At 35.9% G+C, this 19,009-nt stretch overlaps 1 protein-coding gene across 8 annotated transcripts in view; it reads right to left on the reverse strand.

Annotated features, from left to right (window-relative positions):
• The window catches only part of NCKAP5 (NCK associated protein 5), a 986,396-nt gene that overhangs the window by 851,715 nt on the left and 115,672 nt on the right, over positions 1 to 19,009 (reverse strand). Inside the window, exon 1 of one of the 8 annotated variants that reach the window (XM_074399888.1) lies at positions 10,453 to 10,548. The exons of the other annotated variants lie outside the window; for them this stretch is intronic. The gene's annotated coding sequence lies outside the window, so the exon portion shown is untranslated. Of the gene's footprint in view, positions 1 to 10,452; positions 10,549 to 19,009 lie in introns of those variants that run through there. 8 annotated transcript variants of the gene reach the window in all.

Genomic DNA, 19,009 nt, shown 5'->3' on the forward strand with positions numbered 1-19,009 from the left:
TTTTACACACACACACACGTGTGTGTGTGTGTGTGTGTGTGTGTGTGTGTATATATATATATATATATATATATATATATATATATACTATGCTATGGTACATATACACATGCATATAGACATGTGTACATATATATATATATATGTATATATATATATATATATATATATAGTCATTTCTTTTCTTCTGCTTAGCGTTTCCACCTAGTTTTGAGGAATAAAAATAAAAACTTCAATTACTGGGCTTTTTTTTCCCCATGTGGTAGGTTGTTACTTTTTATTCAGGCTTTGAAGGCTCAAGAATAAGAGGTGTTCTATGGATATTTGGACACACCAGTGCTTCTCAAATGTATGCATAGGGGTCACTGGCAGACCTTGTTAAAATGCAGATTCTGATCCACTAGAGCCACAGAAGAGCCTGAGAGTCTACATTTCTAACAAGCTGATGCTTCTGGCCTGTGAGTTGTACTTCAATAGCAAAGGATCTGAAACTTAAAACAGAGAACATATCTACGTACATGTAACAGTGGAATTCCAAGCATTTTCTGATACAGCTATGCACAGCCAGCCAGTTCTTGTGATGACTTAGTTCTTTGTGGAACCCAAGACACCTCATGGACTGTGGCTTAGATTTTGCCCCATGATTCTTGTGTTAACCTTCTCTCGGGACATTTGAAATCCTAGAATCTTCGGTTTAAATGATGTCTTCCTGGCCCCATCTTCACTGACCCACCAGTACAATTTTGCTTCTAAGACAGATCTCACAAGTGCTTGCCTGTCTCTTCTTGCCTCTAGTGACAAATGGGTCACATTGTCTTTCACAAGAGCCGTTTTCACATTTGGGTGTCTCAAATGCCTAGAAAGTTTCAATTTGTCTCTTGGATTTTCACTCACTGGCCATAGCCCTGTTCCCTAGAACGAATGTAATTTTTCTCTTACTCGAGGAAAAAATCCCAAGTTTCTTCCACATTTTCGCTTGTGAGAAAGTTTCCTCAGCCCATACCCTCCTAGTTACTGCCTTTGAAATGTTGTAGAACTTGGCCAATCTATGAGATAATAACATTTTTTATTTTTAAAAATTTATACCATATTAAATGCGTTTATTTTCTTTGTAAAAGATATAACTGTAAAAAATTATATAGAGTATATGAAAGTTGCATACATTTACTCACCCCTTTCTACTCTTCTCCCCAGAGATGAATATTTTTAATGGTTTTTGTTTACCTAAATATATATTGATTTTTTTCTTTCCATATAAATGGTATCGACAGCTATTATTCTGTGACTGCATTTTTTCACCCAATATATTCAATACACATAGGCCTAATTCAGTTTTTACAGCTTCATTGTACTATAGAATCTTGAAGCTTCCATCTCCTATGACCCCTCAGGCTGTCATGCTGACAACCAGCCCAGTCTAGCCCACCAGAGGGGGACAGCCACTGGAGGAGAGGTGACAGTCACACCAACTGCCAGATACCTGGACAAGGTAACTGTGAACTCACAAACTATAGTCAAATCCTTAGGTGAACAGTCTGGTAAGTGATTTCAGGTGAGAACAACAGAATAACTACACAGATTGTCATCTTATGGAATCAGGAGGAAAATCGGCCATTGTTGTTTTAAGTAACCAACTTATTGGGGTGGTTTTCTGGGTAGAAATAATTTATTAATTTGGGTCTTTGTATTCACATCCTTCAGTAAAGGATGTGAAGATCGAAAGAAAAATAACAAAGGAAGAAGGGAGGGACAGAGAAAGGGAATGAGGAAGGAAAGAGGGAAAGGATGTGAACAACAAAATGACCCAAATTAATAAATTAATGAATTAATCATTAAATTAGTTCATTAATTCAGTCATTAATGAATTAATGAATTGATTAATTTATTGATTTGATGGTCTACTTATTGAATTTATAAATTAATTCAATAGCCTTTGGGCATAATTTCTTTAAATCCTAAGTATTTATGTTTTTGATTGTTGTTGAGAATTATAAACACTTTTTACTACTTGCATTTTCTAATTGGTTATAGGTAGTGCAAAAAATAAACCTATGAATTAATAAACTTTAAACTTCTGTTTAGGTACATTTCTAAGCACTCTTTCTGGTTCTAAATGTGCTTATTCTGTTGGACTTTTTTAGATAGAAAATTGGAACATTTTTGGCTTTTCCTGTTCAATATTTACAAGACTTGTTGCATTTTCTGGTCATAAAGCATTGACCAGGGAAGCAAGTTTTTAGCAGAAAGTTTTGCTCCTGACTCCAGTAGAATTAGTAGTAATATTTTTGTCCATAAGTATGGGATTGATTTCATTGTAACTACCAATTACCAGATTGAGGAAACTTTTTATATATTCCTGAGTCCCTCCAGAGCTTTAAAATGTTTCATTTTAAAAAAGTTAAACATACTGAAAAGTACGTAAAGTAACAGAGATTCACGTACCTACCATCCCTTATTCAACAAAGATTAATCTTGTGCCATATTTGCTTTAATTTTTTTACTGTTTTAAGTAATAAAGGCATTGTAGATGTAGTTGTAGCCTCATTCCCCTATTCTACTTTTTCTTCAGCAATAGCCACTCTCCTGCTGTAGGAAAGCATCATTGCTATGCATAAATTATAGTTCTACTGTGTATGCATAAACCTAGAATGATATACAGCACTGTTTTATGTGTGTCTTTTAGTTTATGTATATATGATATTCCACTTTATATTCAGCTGCAATTTTTGTCCACTTAACATTACGGCATCAAGATTTATCCATGCTGATTAGATAATTCTAGTTTGTTTTAAAATACTTTAGAAATCATATTCAATGAACTTACAACAGTTCACCCCAATTCCAAAAGAATGGCTATGAGTTGTTTCCCATTTTTTACAGTTTTCACACTGCAAACGGTGCTGTTGTCAGCATTCTTGTTCTGCCGTCCTTAGATCAAAGGCAGAAGATTATTTCTCATATGGGGAAATCCTTGGGTCACAGGTTGTACACGTTTGAGTGACAAGTCAATGCCAAATTGCTCTCCAAACTGATTGCACTGTAGCAGTTTATACTTGTATCACCCATGCTAAAAGTTCTTGTTTTTCTCTTTTACGGAAAATAAATGCTTGGTTATTTGGGCATTTGGATCAGACAGGCTCTGGAGGTGTGGGATGAAAGGCGGTGCCCCCAGCCTGACTTGATCACTGTTTCCTTTACACAGTTATTCAGGGTTCTTCCTTTTAAGAAGGAGCTACATCTGACAGGAAAATGTCAGGTTATGCATTAGTCTTCTCGAGTTCTTCCTTTATCTATTTCTTTCTTTTTTTTTTTTTTTAATTGCCTGCCTGCCACCCAGCATTCTTTAATTTTTTTCCTAATCTCGCCCCCTTCACCATGAAATTTTAATACCACAGATTTACTGAATATCTGTTTATGTATAGATATGTGAGGCTTCCAAAGGATCATGAACTATTATGATATTTTAGTATTTTTCATCATCCCAAGAACCAACGTTCACCATCACTGGGAATGTTTCTAAGGTCCAAAATACTTGCAGATTTAAAATGTTTGAGGGGAAAATGAAGAGCTGGGTAATTGGGCTAAGTCAGAGATTGCAAACCCAAACGACTGATATGCTGGGAAGGTAATGTAAATGAGTGAAGCAGGCCCCTGGGAGTTGTGCCCACCTGGGCAGGACCCATGGAAAAAGGGCAGCTGGCATCCAGTCGCAACTAAAAACCAACATGCAAGAAGGAAGATCCAATTTACTAAACCCTTCAATTTTCAAAAGAAACCAGAACTCCAGATAATCCATGTCGAATCTCTCAATGTTTGAAGATGAGTTCGATTTTTAAAAAGTATTATGCAAGCTGAAATCTCTGAGAAGAGTGCAATCTGTAGGCTACACATTGGTTACATGAGTTCTTACATACCTCCCTCCTTCTCTAAAATTTGATAGTTATTTTTCAAATTCGAACTAATGTAAAACCCCAAGAAGAGAAGATTGAAGTTTCAAATATGAACACAAAAAAGCTAGGTACAGCAAAGGGGAAGGGAGTCTAATTTCCCATCACCTGCCTGTGCAAATGGAAGAAACTCAAACTTTCTGTCCAAAGGTGATTTACTCTCCTTTTATGTGAAGTCAAAATGTGGAAGCAATTATCATAAGTTATAGAAATAAGTTCTGAAAGCATAAAGATTTTCTTTGCTTACAGTAAAATTAAAATATTACTTGGGTTACTGAATAATTTTTAGATATACACATATGACATTACAGCACAGAAATTTAAAAGTCTCTCCTTCAAATACAGTTTAATAGATTATCCAAGGTACGTAAGCACATGCCTCTGTAATCTTTTGATTGTTTATAAGTTTTTCTTTCTTGTTAGTTTTAGTATTTGTCTCCTACACACACACACACACACACACACACACACACACACACACACACACACAAATAAGATTCAGGTCACCTATGAATATTTTGATAGGTCACACTAATCCAATTATCTGAATTACGACCACACCTACGAATCATATTTGCTGTGTAGATGGTTTCTGTGGAGGTTATAAAATCTTGATACGTTTTAGAAATTAAAATATAAGATGTATATTTTTGGTTCTATAACTACACGTGTATCTTCTGACAAATTTCTCTAGTTCTCAATTTTTTAATCTCACATATAAAGAAAAATGCAGTAAGTAATTTCTAAGGTCCCTTTGGCCTTAAAATATTTTGATCAATATAACAATTTTAAAAGAATTTAATGTCTTTAAATTCATCGCATCTCTTAACTTACAGCTTTATTGAGGTATAACTCATATACCCAATATTCATCCATTTAAAGTATACACTTTATTGGTTTTTAGTGACTTCACAGAGTTGTACCACTATTACCATAATTTATTTTTAGAACATTTTCAACACTCAAAAAAGAAACACCCCATAATATTAGCAGTCCTTCCCCATCCCCTACCCCTTACCTGGCCCCAGACAACCATTAATTTACAGTCTGTCTCCATGGGTTTGTCTACTCTGGACACTTCTCACACATAGAATAAGTAATCATTTTGACTAACTTCTTCCACTTAGCATCACGTTTTTAGGAATCATCCATGCTGCAGCACATGGCAGCACTTCAGTTTTTTTGCGGTTGACTAACATTCTATGAATATGCCATATTTTATTTATACATTCATGTATATATTTACCAATACTGGACATCTGGGCTATTTCCACATTTTTGTTAAAACACTCCTGTACAACTTTTTGTATGGACATGTTTTCATTTCTCTTGGGTATATACTTAGGAGAGAAATTGCTGGTTCAAATGGAAACTCTGTTTATCAGTTTGAGGAAATGCCAAACTGTTTTCCCAAGTGGCTGCACCATTTTACATTCTCACCAGCAATGTGTGAGAATTTCAGCTTCTCCACATCTTTCCAACAATTGTTATCACCCATGTTCTTTTTTTTTTTTTTATACTATAGCCACTTGTTAGTGGGTATGAACAGGTATCTCATTGTGGATTTGATTTCCATTTCCTGAATGACTAATAATGTTGAGCATCTTTTCATGTGTTTATTGGCTACTTGTATATCTTTTTAAAGGGTTTCTTTTTTTAACTAGATTCACGATATACATATACAGGTTTCTTACATGGATATATTGCATAATGGTGAGATTTGAGTGTTAAGTGTACCTATAACCCAAATAGTGAACAATGTACTTAATGGTTAATTTTTCAGCCTTCACCCCCCTCCTGTCCTCCCTCCCTTTGGAGTTCTCGGTATCTATTATTTCCCTCTATATGTCCATGTGTACCCATTGTTTAGCTCCTGCTTATAAGTGAGAACATATGGTATTTGATTTTCCATTTTTGAGTTATTTCACTTAGGTTAATGGCTTCCATTTTCATCCTTGTTGCTGCAAATGACAGTATTTCATTCTATTTTATGAATGCATAGTATCCCATGGTGTTATATGTCTGTATGTGTACATATGTGAATATATACAATTTCTTTATTAGATGATCCACTGATGGACACTTAGGTTGATTCCATATCTTTGCCACCGTGAATAGTGCCACAATACACATAGGCTATAATGACTTCTTTTCCTTTGAGTAGATACCCAGTAGTAGGATTGCTGGGTAGAATTGTAGTTCTAGTTTTAATTCTTTGAGAAATCTCCTTACTGTTTTCCATAGAGGTTGTACTAATTTTTATTCCCACCAACAGTGTAAAAGAGTTTCCTTTTCTCCACATTTTTGTCAACATCTTTTGTTTTTAAACTTTTTAATAATGGCCATTCTGACTGGTATGAGACAGTATCTCATTGTGGTTTTGATTTGCATTTCTCTGATAATTAGTGATGTTGAGCACTTATTCATATGTTTGTTGACCACTTGTATATCTCCTTTTTAAGAATGTCTGTTCATGTCCTTTGCCCACTTTTTAATGGAATTATTTGTTTTCTTCTTGCTGAGTTGAGTTCCTTGTAGATTCTGGATCTTACTTTGTCAGATGCATAGCTTGCAAATATTTTCTTCCATTCTGTAAGTTGTCTCTTTACTCTATTATTTCTTTTACTGTGCAGAAGCTTTTTAGTTTAATTAAGTCCTATATTTCTATTTTTGTTTTGTTGCATTGGCTTTTGAGGTCTTAGTCATAAACTCTTTGCCTAGGCCTAGGTCCAGAAGACTTTTTCTTAGGGTTTCTTCTAGGACTTTCATAGTTTCAGGTCTTACATTTAAATCTTTAATCCGTCTTGAGTTAATTTTTACATATAATGAGAGGTAGGGGTCCAGTTTCATTATTCTACATATGGCTATCTAATTTTCCCAGCACAACTTATTAGGGTGTCGTTTCTCCATTGTATATTTTGCAAACTTTGTCAAAATTCAGTTGATTGTGGGTATGTGACTTTAATTCTGTGTTCTGTAGTTTGTTCCATTAATCTATGTATCTGTTTTTGTACTATGTATCTGGTTTTGTACCAGTACTATGCTGTTTTTGTCACTATAGCCTTGTAGTATAATTTGAAGTCAGGTAATATGATAACTCCAGCTTTGTATATCTATTTAAGAGAAGTGTCTGTATTCCAAATATCAATTCAGACTTTTTCATTTTTAACTGGGCGATTTTTTTGTTGAGTTACAAGAGTTTTATATATATACATATTCTATATTTATAAAAATTTTTATATATTCTATATTATATAACTATGTATTATGTAAATATTATATATATACATATATATGTATATATAACTCATAACTCAACAAAAAATCAACCAATTACAAATGAACAAAAATCTGAATGGATATTTGGAATACAGACATTTCTCTAAAATATATTCTGGTTAGAAGTTCCTTGTCAGATATAATTTTTACAAATATTTTATCAAATTTTATGGGTTGTTTTTTGCTTTCCTGTTAATGTCCTTTTAGCTACATTATTTTTTAAATTTTACTGATGTCCAAGCTATCCATTTTTGGTTGTTTCTTAAGCTTTTGATGCCAGATCTGAAACTACTGCTTAATCCAAGGCAATGAAGATTTACTTCAATTATGGAAGTTTTATAATTTTAGCTTTTATATTTATGTCTAAAGTTTATTATGAGGGTTTTTTTGTAAGTTTGAGGTAAGAATTCAAATTCACTCTTTTAGGCATAAATCTCCAGTTATCTTAACATTATTTTTTGAAAAGATTATTCTTTTTTTCACAGAATTGTTTTGGCCCTCTTGTCAAAAGTCTTTTGACCATAAATTAGAGAACTTGCTTATTCACTCTCAATTCTATACCTGTGATGTATATATCTAGCCTTATATCAGCACCATACTATCTTGATTACTATAGCTTTGTAGTAAGTTTGAAATTGGGAGTGTAAATCTTCCCACTTCATACTTCTTTTTCAAGATGATTTGGCTGTTTTTGATATCTTGCATTTCTATATGGAAATTAATATGCATTTTAAGATTAGCTTATAAATTTCTGCAAAAACCCAACTGGAAGATTGCATTGAGTTTGTAGATCAATCTGAGGAGTACTGCCATCTTAACAATGCTAAATCTTCTGGTCCATGAAAATTTGATGTCTTTCTATTTATTCAGGTCTTCTTTAATTTATTTCAACAATGTTTTATAGGTTTTAGTGTACAAGTCTTGTACTTCATTTGCTAAATTTATTCCTAGATGTTTTGTTTTTTTTGTTGTTGTATTATAAGTGGGAGTATTTTCTTAATTACCATTTGGATTGTTTATTGCATTGTATCTCCTTTAAGTTTTAAACCAAAAAACTAGTTCATGTTTCCTTCATTCATTCTAACTTTTTGTTATTTGCTTTAAACAATGCAGTCATTTTTACTTTAGCTGTAATATACTTATATTTTCTAGTTTTATTTTTAAATCTTTTTTATTAAGTCATGAAAAGACTCATACGGGTTATATACAGTAAATTTGAATTAAACTTAAGTTAATGCTTACGCTCCTCGATTAAATCACTTAGAATAAATTATGACTTCCCTCATCTTTCACCAGCACTCATTAAACACTTCCTAAATGTACAAAACTAACAATGACTTAGCTACCCAGATTTGCTGACAATGCATCAACCCCATCAACAAGCAAACTGCATTTAATTCCTATAATCTCAGAAAAACATAGTTGTTAAGAGCTGAAACATAAGTAGCCTCATCATTTCAAGCTTGTTGCTTAATATTTCATTGCATTCCATTAAATAATTTCCATTGCCTTCCAAAACAAACAGACAAGCCATTGCGCCATAAAGCTAAAGTTTAATTTTACTTTAAGGGGACTCCATGAAAACCTGTTTGAAGGTACTACTCCACTATTACCTTTTAAATTATGCTAACATTGCTGAAGGTATAAAATGTAATTATTTGTCTCAGAAGAGAAACAAGAAAAATTGTGTTTACTTTGTTTTTTTCCTTGGAAATATAATATGAATTCAAACTGGAGAAGTCAAATTAGGTAGGTGGCTCTTAAAAACCTTGAGAATCAGGGGTAGTTAAAACACATTTAATTTGCAGATATTTTTTAGCCTAATTTGAAGGATTCAGGATTATTCTAAAGTCAAGCCATGGAGGAAATGGACCTCATAGTAAGAACCTTCTATAAAATATTAGTTGAGTTATATACATAATATTTATAGGTAAATTCCCTGGTATATATGAACAAATAAACATTTCTGTGAGCAAAAAAAAACCTGAGCTCAGAGAGGGAAGTGGGCACCAAAGTCTTGGACACAAAAATGGGAAAGAGTTTGACGTTAAATATATATCAGGCATCAAAAGCTTTCCATGAATGTTTGGAGACAAAGGCCAGCCAGCTTACTTCATGAAAACATGGTTTGGGAAAAGGGTCCCTCAATCTTGAAAGAAGGATCGAGAAAACCAATTGCTGCCTGGGGTCACAGCTTACATAGGATATTGAACTGCATAGTGGAAAGAGAGACAATCTGAATGACAGGACTTGAACCAAGTCAATTGATAGCTCAGCTTCATCTGAGATGTACCCAGTTTTATATTACAGGATAGATGCAGCAAATCACTCACAAAACCTGGTTCTAGTTGGGGTGTCTAGTAAGCTTCTCAGAGGCATCCATAAATCCTCTAGGTGAGGAGAAGTGTACACAGAGATGAGAGGAAATTCCAATTCAAGATGAAATGGAAATTTTAAAGCACACAGAAACTAAGAAGACATGCAAAATAAAAAATACACATAATTCAATGTCGAATAAATGAAAACAATGAAAAGCTAAAACTGATATTAAAAATAAAATCCAAAACATAAAATAGAATTCTATTCATAAAAAGCATCAGAAATTTGAAACAAGAACAGGCAAATAAGAAACAAAAACAACAGTACATTAAGATCTACTATAAATCTATGGTAAAAAAAAAATTATGATCTGAAATAAAATGCCAATAACCAAGACAAAATCTAGAAAAGATAATTGAAGAGATAATTACTGAATTAAAAACTTATGCTGATGAATAAATCACAGAGGAAAAAAGTTGAAGAGAAGAAATACCCATTGAAAGTCTCCAAAATGTATCTAAGGAATTCTGAAAAGAGAAAATAGAGAGAATAACATAGAAGAAATAGCCTAAGAGATAAGGGCTGAGAAATTTTCACAACTGAAGAACATGTGCTTTTATGACTACAAGTGCAGTACGAAAAACACTGTACGGGCTGGGCGCCATGGCTCATGCCTGTAACATCAGCACTTTGGGAGGCCGAGGCAGGCGGATCGTGAGGTCAGAAGATCAAGACCATCCTGGCTAACATGGTAAAAACCCTGTCTCTACTAAAAATATTTATGTATGTATATATATATATATATATATATATATATATATATATATGTGTGTGTGTGTGTGTGTGTGTGTATACACACACACACACACACACACACACACAAAATCCTGGGCGTAGTGGTACACACCTGTAGTCCCAGTTACTTGGGAGGCTGAGGCAGCAGAATCACCTGAACCCTGGAGGCAGAGGTTGCAGTGAGCTGAAGTTGTACCACTGCACTTCAGCCTGGGCAAGAGAGCAAGACTCTGTCTCAAAAATAAATAAAGTAAAAAAAAGAAAAATACTATACATATTAACATGTACACTATTAAAACCATAAACACCTCAAGCTAAAGACAAAACCCTAAAAGTTATGAGAGATGTTTTTTAAAATGACACAAAATGAAATCCTATTAACTAGACTGCCAGGATATTTCTAGTTAGCAAAAATTACTTAATGAACACAAGACAATAATGTAATTAAAGTATTTAGGGCAAATAACTGTGAACCCTCAATTTCAAATTGAGCTGAAACATTATCCAAGAATGAGGGAAAAATAAAAACCCTTTAGACTTGCCAAAAACACACATTTTACCTTCCGCAGACACTCACTAAAATACTGAAGGACATACTTTAGCAAAAAATAAAATGAGAGAGGAGTAGAATATAGGAGATTGCAGTAAGCAAAGACATGAACCAAATACGTTTATAAATCTAATTATCTATGGCCATTAAAAATAATAATTGGATCTCAGGCACAGTGGCTCATGCCTGCAATCCCAGCACTTTGGGAGGCCAAGGCTCGCACATCACCTGAGGTCATGAGTTTGAGACCAGTCTGGCCAACATGGTAAAACCTCATCTCTACTAAAAATACAAAAATTAGCTGGGTGTGGTGGCATGCACCTGTAATCCCAGCTACTCGGGAGGCTGAGGCATGAGAATCGCTTGAATCTCGGAAATAGACGTGCAGTGAGCCAAGATCAGCTGCTGCACTCCAGCGTAGGGGACAGTGCAAGACCCTGTCTCAAAAAAAAAAAAATTTTTTTTTTTAAATCACAGTGGGGTTCAATGGGTAAGTGAAACATGATAAGGTCTTAGTTTTATTTTTAAGGAGTATAAAGATACTAAATATATCTTATTCTTTGTTACAAACATATTTTATATGTATATATGTTAAAATTAATATGCATATTACAAATTTTAAGGTAACCACTAAACAAATAACAATATTATCATTTCCAATCCAAGCAGAGAGGTAGAAATAAAAAACATGAAAAAAATCAATTCATTTGAAGGTAAGTTCATGAATTTTTGTCTCACGTTCTTTCCTACTTTGTTAAAACTTTTAACTGAAAAAACGTAACATAGTAATTTTAAAATCACACTAATATTTTAAATGGAAAAGAGAAAAGTAAGAGGATCCAACTAAAGTAGTAAACTACATAAATGAGAACAAAAGAGAGCAAGATTCTCAGAGAAAATATCCTAATTTAGTAAGTAATAAAACTAAATCGAAGATGGCTATAATCATTTAAATAAATTTTATGCAATATATGGTAATTACATCACGATTCTTCAAACTCATTATATGCTCATGCAGCCTTTAGAAAAATCATTGCCAAGATTATTTAAAGAAACATTCCTGACTGTATACATAATATGTGGACTGGAGGCAAAGAAAGCATCACAAACATCTTTGCTCCTTTAGGACTTGGCTGAGTTCTCAGCAGTAGTAGACAGTTAATGATTTTTTTGTTGAATAAATGCTTGAAAAAAAGAAAGAGTAAAACAAAAAAAAATTAGTGTTAACATTGGCTATAATTACACGATGCTAAGAAATTTATAAAGAAGAGCATTGTTTAAAAGTTTCAAATTTTTCACAAAATAGAGAGCTCTGGGAGCTAGCTGAGGACTAAGCTGCCATAACAGGGCCCCAAACCACTTTGCAAAACTCGGCTGGGGAGGGAGCTTCTGCTGCCTCCAAAACCCAGTTTCTTCCATGAACTCCCTCAATAAAATGCCCCACCTGTTCAATAAAATGGAAGGCTCTGCACAGGGATTGTTTGCACATGTGACTCAATTCAGGACTGAATTCTCTCATAAGGTACAACTGGTCGGTGGAGCTCAGATCATATGCCTGCATTCCAGCTGTGAGACTGAAAATTTGCGTTCTGGTTTCAATGTTGGGGAAGAGATGGTTTTAACATAGGGATATTCCTAACCATAGAAAAGCTGTCTGTACGATCACAAGCATAGAAAAGCTGTTTGTAAGATCACAAGCAGTCACGAACATGACAAATGTCTATGACAATACACTTACAAAACTGAGAGCGCACACTCCATAATTCTCCACCCTCAGCTATGTACTAAGTATAACTTAATGCCATGAAGTATTCTTCCACAATACCGTATATGAGGACTGCACAGTATCTCCTTAATTGGATGTCCTATAATCCTATAATGTGTTTTAGCTATTCCTTATTGGACATATAGGTGGTTTCCAAATTATAGTAGCTTAATTTTGGGAACATCCATGATCATTTGCTTCAGGTAAAAAGGGAGAGAGATTGCTAATGTCTCCACCACTACCCTGTCATCCCACACTATTCAGTTATAACCCTTCCTTACCATAGCCTTCAAGTAGCAAACCTCAGAACATGCCGCCATATTTCACAGTGCCAGTGAAATCAGTTCTCCTTTCCACCCTACTCACTGCCGTAACCAGCAGTGGCTCCAATGTTTGCACAGACTACCTTGACATCTTTTACACTGTGATCTTCATCCCATCACCATTTGAGGGGTCTGTCTGGATAGCCATGTGTCATGTTCCTGTCATCTCCTGGAAATGCTTAAACTCTGCAGACTCCACTTCTGGTGTTCCATTCAAGGTAAAACCTGAAGGTCTTCTACTTCTGGTACAGTACCGACATATGGATAAAATCAGGAGTTTTAGGAGCTCTTTGGGTTTGATGATGTAAAATCACTTAAGTAAGTTAGCTTCTCTGATCTCTACTTTTCTTATTTATAAAATGGAAATAACACTGCCTACACCATAGGTAGGATCGCAATACTATTCACCTTGTAGGATTGCTCTAAGGATTAAATGAGATCATTCATATGAAGTATGATATGGTTTAAATGTTTTGTTTCCTCCAAATCTCATGTTGAAATGGGATCTCCAATGTTGGAGGTGAGACTTAGTAGGAGGTATTTGGGTCAAAAGGATTCATCACTCATAAACAGCTTGGTGCTGTCCTTGCAGTAATGACTGAGTTCTCACTGTATAAGTTAAAGTGAGATCTGGTTGTTTAAAAGAGCATGGCACCTCCTCCCTTTCCCTCCTGTTTAGTCTTTTGCCATGTGATATGCTTGCTCCCCCTTTGACTTCCACCATGATTTTAAGCTCCTGAGGCCTCACCAGAAGCCAAGAAGATGCTAGCGCCATGCTTGTACAACCTGCAGAACCATGAGCCAATTAAGCTTCTTTTCTTCATAAATTACCCAGCCTCAGGTATTTCTTTATAGCAATGCAAAATGGACCAATACAAGGTATTTAGCACAGTACCAAATAAGTGTGAGAGAAATGTTAGCTATTCAAAGTAACCATATAAAATTGCCTCTTTTCATAGGTCACTGGAAGCTTCACATCCAATAGTATTATTTCAGTCTAATGTTATCACTTCTAAGTTCCAAAAATGAACTTTTCATCAGCACCAAAACCTCTAGTCCATTGATCATCATTATGGCCCCAGCCCTCTCTATGTTTATTTCCTCTGTGGGAAATGAAGGGCTACCAAATGACCTACAAAATCTATCAAATTTGGGGTCTAGAAAATCAGCCTTACCTGCTCCTTATGAAAACATAATTATTTCCCTAAAAATTATCAGCACTTGTTTCTTCCTTTGTGTATCTACAACTTGTTCCCCTCTGGAGTACTGCATTCGATCTCGGAGTATTGCAGTGCGGACTTACCAGTAAATGATAGGTGTTTGTCTGTCTTTCCCTTTAGATTGGTTCCCCCCAAGGACAGAAGCCATAGCTCACTTATCTGATTATCTCTGTCCCAGTACTGAGTATCTAGAACAAGCTTATCTTGTTTGAAATGAAGTTAAACTCTCAAGCAATGGATTTCTTTGCAAATAACTTATGCTGCTTCATGCCTACTTAGAATAGCTGGTGATTTGTATCTTAACAGCTTTGATTTGTATCTTAAATTAAAATTACCATCTCTGGAAACTGATGCGCCCAGAGAAAGACTGAGATTTCATTCCTCTTTTATATTACCTTTGGTTACCTCAGGTTACTTATTTGGAAAAAAATAAATCTCTTTTTCATTATTCCATGAAATATTCCTTCAGAATATTCTCTTATTAAAATATATACAAATATACGTGTGTATACACAAACACAATGCATCATTCTTTTTCAAAAGTAATCATGAATATGTTATTAAAGTAAAAATTATTTAGAAACCTACATGGAAAATACACGTACATATTTAAATATATAAGCTTTTTGAAACATAAATGATACCCTATTTTAAATATTTCTTGACAATTTGATTTCTTTTCCCCGCTTAATAATATGTCACAGAGGGCTTTCCATGTCAAGATGCAAATAGCTCTTCTTCAGTTCTTTAATGATGACTCGGGCTTCATGGCATGAATGGAGTATTATTTGATTCTTTCCTTTCCTGTTGATGGACACTTTGATGCCAAATAACTTATCACGACTGCACATGCTACTGCAGTGTGCATTCTTGTGCATGCCTCTTCACACAAATGGATGAACTGTTTTCTAGGATAAATAGCTAAAGGTGCCCTTTCCTTTCAAATACAGTCAAATTTCTATTAATCTAAATCACTGTTTCCTTCCTGTTCTATCCCAAGGATTGCTTATAGTTTCAGTTCAGAAGGCAGATAATTATGCCCACAACTTCCCAGAAATGTAACTATCAGCCTTCAGAATCAAATTCACATCTCAATTGAAGTCTCCCCTGCCCATAGAATAATTCATTTACAAGCCACTCCGATCAATATCATTAACCTAGAACTCCCATGACCCCATGTTATTCACAGCCTCATCTTAAGGGTAATTCCCCATCGTTTTGAAAGTCTGTTTAAGGTATACAGGAAGACAGAACTCCTTTGGGTCCCTACAAAACAAGGGCTTATGCAAAGTCCTTACCAGGCATTGAGAGAAACACTCACAAGGAAACAGACGTAGAACCAAACATCAGAGGCAGCTAGTGTAGACGCTCTGGAGCTACAATCAGTTTTTTCTTCATCTATTATTTTCATTACCTCTTTTAGAATATTAGACCTTTTGCTTATGCTATTCTTGGCAAGATCTCCTGCCTAGTTCTGCTTGAAGTCAATATGGCAGGAGATGCAGAAATAGCCCAGTTGGGTGACCAAATTCACAAGGTTCCCCTAGCTAGTGGAAGCTGGCCAACACATTTGGTCCTCCACTTCCCTCTGCCCACAGTTGGCACAGATTTAGAAAGATGCAGTCCAAGGCAGAGAGTGAAGGAGATGATGGAAACGGAAATACAGGTATGACCTCTAAAAACACGCATTTTTGTTTCAATTGATCAGCATCATGATGCGGAGTTTGATAGGTTGCATATCTGTCTGTGTACTCTGCCATCCCGCAAGGGCAGACACCAAGTCAAATCTACCTCAGTGGCTATCGCACCTAGCACCCACTACTAGATGTGAGCTCTAACAATCTACTTTGTTATATCATTTTCATTGGCACTCACTAATTATATATCTACCTGGCCTAAGAAACAAAATGGAAACATTTTGAAGTTATGTGTGAGAATTTTGTACCTTACAAGAACAGCATAGAAAGGAAGAGGGGAGAGGCAGGATTCAGTGGTCCAAACACTTATCTTTTATAATGAGAAAAGATAAATAATGGCTTAAGCATAACCCCAGTAACATTGGAGAAAACGATACACAAACCTCTTCTTCAGGAAAATACTGTTGTTTTAATAGAAAAGAAGACTGATACTGTGTGCTAAAAATGCCCTGAAATTATTTTGGTTTGTTATGGTACTAAATTTGGTTACTTTAATTTGGAAATCTGAGCCTGAACAAAATAGCAGTCTGGTTTTGTCTAACAGAAAGGACAAAATCAGAAATGCTGAAACACAAATGCATGTGCTCATATGCACGTGCACACACACACACAAACACACACACACACACACACACACAGACTCAGAATACATCTTAACCATGCCCAACTGGCTGAGTTCAGATCTTCAGATACAGTGAAGTACATCCAAGAGAAAGCCAAAGGTGAAAAAGTAGCCCGACTGAGGAGTATCTGAGTGAAAAGACTTGCAGAAAGTATAGGGGGGAGAGAGAGAGAGAGAGAGAGAGAGAGAGAGAGAGAGAGAGAGAGAGAGGAAACTCATTATTGCCCAAGAGATTAAATATTTTCAAAGCAGTAGAAAGGGTTTAAAAGGAGTATTTAGAAGAATGCAGTTTATCAGATCTACCACAATGACTGCCTCTGTAGAACTTCCCTGGAGCATTCTTCAGCTCTGTGTGATAAACCTGCCGCCCTGCTCAGGTATGCCCCACTTACCAGATATACAAGCTGTGCTATAGAGTTACAAGGGATATCACCGGATGTGTGTTTTGGCACAATGTGCTTTGGCGTAAGGGCATGGGTGTCCTGAATGTGGCACATTCAGTGGGGCTTTGGAAGGGGAAAGGGCAGTGCTCAGTGACTGAGTGATTGAGAGATTTCCCCCACACTGTGCCTAGAATGTGCCTGATCCCAGCACTAGCGGGCTAAAAAAGAAAACTATCACTTTGTGTAAAGCCATTTCAGGCAGATGAAACACTCCGAGAGACACAATGAGCCCTCCCGTTACTTCTACAACTCTGTCTTTGCATTGTGCTAACCTGGAAAGCTTGGGTCTAGGAAAAAGAGCAATTCTTTGTCCAAAGCTTCAAAAGACTGAGAAGAGGGTGGGGCAAGCCAGGAGGGGGAAAGAAAGCAGAGGAAGGAACACTATTTTTACAGAACAAGAACCCTTTCTTATCAGTCCAACCATCCATCTTTAGTTTTCTGAACAGTTGTTATATGCTCACATTGTCCAAGGTGTGATGAGGGCATGAAGCAAACGGAAGTCAAAGCCCAAGCTTTAAAAAGTTTTACTACCGTTAGGGAAACAATTCATGCACGTTAAAGTATTAGGGCACATCCTTTTTCTGTTTATGTTACATATTTCAACCTCATTCCCCCAAAGGATGTGTGATTACATACAGAAATGTACACAAAAACCAAATGATAAATAAAAAATAAAAGGGGAAGATCTAAGTGGGACTACAATAAAACTAGAGTCAAGATTAAATAAAGGAATGCAAAATATGCTGTCCAGGCTAGAGGTGGACTAGTAGTCTTGAAAACCTTAGGCACAGACAGTTAATTGCACTGGGCACTCTATGCAGAGCTGACTGATGTGGATACGGCAGAGCAAAGAGTTGCCAAACCTAGCTGTCGAGAAGCAACACTTACTAGAGGCTTTCGAAAACTCCATAATGAACCTGAATTCCTGGGGCAGGCAGACAGGAAGGAATGCTGGGAATCTGCATTTTTAAAAACCTCCTTGAAGTCAATATAATATTGTCAGCTCAAACTTGGGCACCACAACTGCAGGGACTCGGAACTAGGGAAAAAAACAAAACTTCAAAAAATTATATTCCAGGAATGATGGAGGTTGTGGAAATGAAGCTGGGCCTCTAAGTTTTGAATGGAGTTTAAATAGGTGGAGAGGAGGATAGAGGACATTCCAAGTAGAGGTGTGGGCTCAAGTCAAATCACAAAAGCAGGAAGGAGCCTGAGGCAATGGAGGAGACAGCGTCATCCCTAGTCACCCTGGAGTGGGAGTGAGCGGACTTAGGAAACTGATTTATTGCTCAATCCACTCAATCAATCAAATCTTAAAGTAATTAAAGAGACTATATACACAATAAATAAGAGACAGAAACAGATGAGTAAAAACGTATATATGTGTTATCTATTGCTGTGTAACAAATTACCACAAATTTAGTGGCTTAGAATAATATACATTTATTACCTCACGGTGTCTATGAACCAGGAATCTGAGCAGAGCTTAGCTGAAACCTCTACTCAGTTCTCACAACGCTAAAACCGACGTGTCAGGTGTCAGAGCTCAGGTGTCTGGGGCTCATCTGAGGCTCTGGGTCGTCTCCAAAAGCTCATGTGGTTTGGGGCAGAAATCATCTCCTTGCTTGTGGCTGTGAAACTCATAATGACTCGCTTCTAGCTCAGCAGGAGAATCTCTGAGGCTTCCAGTTTCTGACCTCTAGACAATCTTTCAAGGAGCTTGTCTGATTAAGTCAGGTCCACCCAAGAAAATCTCCTGTTTTTATTCACTCAAAGTCAACTGATTAAGGACCTTAATTATACCTGCAGAAGTCCATCCACAATTGCCATATAATGCAATCTCATCACAAATGTGATAGCTGTCGTATTCTCAGGTTCTATCCCTGCTCACAGGGAGGGAATTGTACAGTGGGGACTTAGATCTTAGGTTCTGTCTTAAAATTCTGCTTGCCACAAAGTAAAAAGTAAAGATGAGAGGAAAATGTTGCAAAGGTAAGATATATAAAACCACAGAACACTGGTAATTACACAGGTCACTCTGGCTCTAGC

The sequence above is a fragment of the Saimiri boliviensis genome, chromosome 5, assembly GCF_048565385.1.
Source record: "Saimiri boliviensis isolate mSaiBol1 chromosome 5, mSaiBol1.pri, whole genome shotgun sequence".
Lineage (NCBI taxonomy): Eukaryota > Metazoa > Chordata > Mammalia > Primates > Cebidae > Saimiri > Saimiri boliviensis.